At 39.2% G+C, this 3,430-nt stretch overlaps 1 pseudogene; it reads right to left on the bottom strand.

The window, feature by feature from the left end:
- Positions 1-282: 282 nt before the first annotated feature.
- LOC142862460 (large ribosomal subunit protein uL6 pseudogene) lies at positions 283-1,017 on the bottom strand (annotated as a pseudogene).
- Between the last annotated feature and the right edge of the window lie 2,413 nt (positions 1,018-3,430).

The raw sequence follows: 3,430 nt of genomic DNA, 5'->3' as shown, positions 1-3,430 counted from the left end.
TGGGCAATGTCTACTGACAGTGACTGTCACAACTAGGAAGGTGCTACAGTCTGCAAGTGGGTATAGGCCAGAGATGATGCTAAACATCCTACGATGCCCCCAAATGATGATAATGCCAAGGCTGAGAAACTCTGATGTAGAGGAAGGAATGCCAATACTTGGAACAATAGAAATACTGGCTCTGAGCCATATGTATGTCACGGTCATTCATGCCCCTTCATTATGTCCCCAACAAGGCCAAGAAGATTATTTATGTCTCATCGTAGAGGAAGTTTTTTTTTTTTTTTTTTTTTTTCCCAAACCAACAGCTCTTTTATTGCACCATCAAAATTACAAATACATCTTAGTAATCATGTGGTGTCTTCATGTGGCTGGACAACTCACCTCTTAGATCTTATTCATCAGCCTGCTGAACTGTTCCTTTTTCAGAGACATAGATACCATCCAAAAATTTTCTGATATCCTTGTTTTTAACTGTTGTGGCCTGCTGAATCAATGCAGCCGAATTTGAAACAAGCTCAATGTCATTTCCTTCGAGGATCAACTCATCTTTCTGTGCTTGAGATACTGAACAAGCAACACCTGGCCTCATCCGAACCCTGCGGATGTATTTTTCACCTAAGAAATTCCGTATTTCAACAAGAGACCCATTCTCCTGGATAACAACATTGATGGGGAAGTGAGCATACACAGACCTCATCTTGTAACGGAAACCCAGTGTGACACCCTTGATCATATTCTGTACATGACTACAAATAGTGCAAACAGTAGCCAGTTCCTTTCTATTTCCCCACCATTTGTCAACCCGGAGCCTCTTCTTTTTCTTTCCAAGGAGACTAAGTTCTACATTGATGTGATTGAAGTCCCTCCGCAGGGTTCCTCTGGGACCCTTCACGATAACTGTACGTCCCTTAAGAGTGATGTCCACACTTTCTGGAATGTCGACAGTCTGATTGCTGAGAATGGTCTTCATTCTCGCGGGAGATACGGCAAAGAGACCGGAAGTTTTTAATTAAGGAGGTAAGACAACCTGACCTTAATCTCCTTTTTCCCTTGCCAACCCACTGTGCTAATGAAGACATCTTTCTTGGTGGTAAGGCTTCAAATTAGGTAAAAGCACAGTCATATGGACTTTCTATCAGCAGCTACCACTGCTGAATGGCTAATCTTCTTGATTTTCTGACCACCATAATTCATACTGAATCCCCAATCTGGCACCCTATCTCAAGGTGACTAGCCTGGTGGTATGCCAGCGACCTTGGACTCCTTTCTTCTTGGAAAGGGCAACAATTTTTCCTTTATCAGGACAGACCAATTCTGCATTTGGATTTGCCTTCTCTGCCTGCCTTGTCTCTGCCAGCATCATTATCTGTGGATTCTTTTTTCGCAACAGGAAATGATCAAGAATGAAGCCATGGCACGACAAGTCATTTAGGGCTGTGAAACACACTAGAACAGATTGGAATGAAGGATCAAAAGATTTTTGAAGATCCTAAATCTGGTACAAAATCATTTTGTGCCTGTTGAAACTTGGTTACTTATGGAAAGAGAAATATTATGAAATTGCAAGAGATCTGTTACATTGCTTACAAGGGCATTTGACTAGTAGCTGAAATGTCATGTAACAAGGAAATTTCTAACTTTCTTTTTGGTAATTTGGAAAGACAGAATTCTGCTTTAATCAGTGTGCTTTTAAAATACATTAGAAATGATTTGGTTGAAAATAGGAATAAGGATCTAATAGCCCTGATTAAATATTTAAGCAATGTTGCGGAGAAGACTGCAGACTGCCTTCCCTTTAGGTCACAAGACGGCTGCTAGTAGCTTATAGGACAAGACATTTCTTCGCTTACCAATATTCCACTCATAGAATGAAAGCCCTTTCCCATAAGTACCACTGGACCAACTTTGGTCACGTATCCCACCCCTGAACCAAGAATAGTTGTCAGGGGTTGTCATGTGGACAATTTTAAGATGGAGTTAAAGAAATGTCAATTTGAGATTGCAATTCACATAGATTTGCAGATGTGGTATTATGAATTGAAATGATACTGACATACAAGAGAGTGAAGATTTTGTTGGCAGCACCATGTGTCACCGACAGCTGTGATTTCAGAGACTGTCAGAGCCTAGTGATATTGAGTGGCAGAGAGCTTTGCAGCTGCAATTTCAGAGACTGTGAAAGCCGAGTGATGTTGAGTGGCAGAGAGCTGTGGGTGTCCTATAAAATACAGTAAGTAGATGGCTGCCTTCTTTCTTTCTGGGGTACAATGGTTAAAATGTTTTCTGAAAATTAAAGTTAAACAAAAACCATGAGTTGTCTTATAAGTATTTTAAAAGACAGCAAGTAATTTTAATTGTGTCATAGGTCAATAAGGACTAGGATTGCAAATATAAGACTTCAAACTACTATGTGCACTTCTTGTTCTTTCTGGGGAGCACACCTGCTTGTCAGCAATGTTTTCTCATTCTTAGTCGAGAAATGATAAATTGTGATGCTTTTTATGCTGTACAGTGTGCACTCTAAGCGATGCTAAATATAACATAAATCTGTAATTACTGATTACTTATGGAAGAGGCAATACTTTTAATTATGGCTTTGGTGATACTGCTATCTCGGTTCATATCCACTTAAATCTGAATAGACTTTCGCTATGTATGAGACTGTAGTTCTAGATTTTCCAGAGATCTTGATTAAATATGGTTTAACTATTATAAAAAATAAGGAGGCATGAAGTATATCTAAAAGGAATCCAGAGTAAGATATTTTCTGAGAAAGTATCAAATCAGGGGAAAAAAGATCTCAGACCACATATTCCAATTCGTAGGCTGAAAATTTTCTCGTGAAGAATTATCATCCAGAAAATTCTCTCTGTGAGAGATTCTGTCTTATTCACTTATGCACATACTATTTCAGGAGTTCTTTTTAGAAACAACCCCTTAATAAGTTAGCAGTAAGTTGATCATCAATATAGCTTTTAGCAGGCATGACATTTGGAGTATATTATCTGTATAATTCTGGCAGCCTGACTTACTCGTTTCTCAAAAGAGGCATCTGTGAAATGAAAACTTTAAAAGAAACACCATAGCCTTAAAATGTACATATTTTTATGATCTGACAATGACTTATTATCCAGCAACACCTGCCAAATGGCCATTTGGCAAAATGGGTCTTCTGGATGCCTGAAATCCTCACAATGACATGATTCCCTTAATGGCCTCTAAGAAGATGTTTGCATTTTAGCAAGGTAAGTTGTTTTTTTTTTGTTTGTTTTTTTTTATTTCGGCATATTATGAGGGTACAGATTTTAAGGTTTCAATAAATGCCCATTTCCCCCCTCCCCCACAAGTCTGAGTCTCCAGCATGACCATCCCCCAGATGGTGCACATCTCACTCACTATGTATGTATATACCCGCCCCCCTCCCCCC

The sequence above is a fragment of the Microcebus murinus genome, chromosome 19 (assembly GCF_040939455.1).
Source record: "Microcebus murinus isolate Inina chromosome 19, M.murinus_Inina_mat1.0, whole genome shotgun sequence".
NCBI classification, from domain to species: Eukaryota; Metazoa; Chordata; class Mammalia; order Primates; family Cheirogaleidae; genus Microcebus; species Microcebus murinus.
This window is presented reverse-complemented; position numbering and strand designations above follow the sequence as displayed.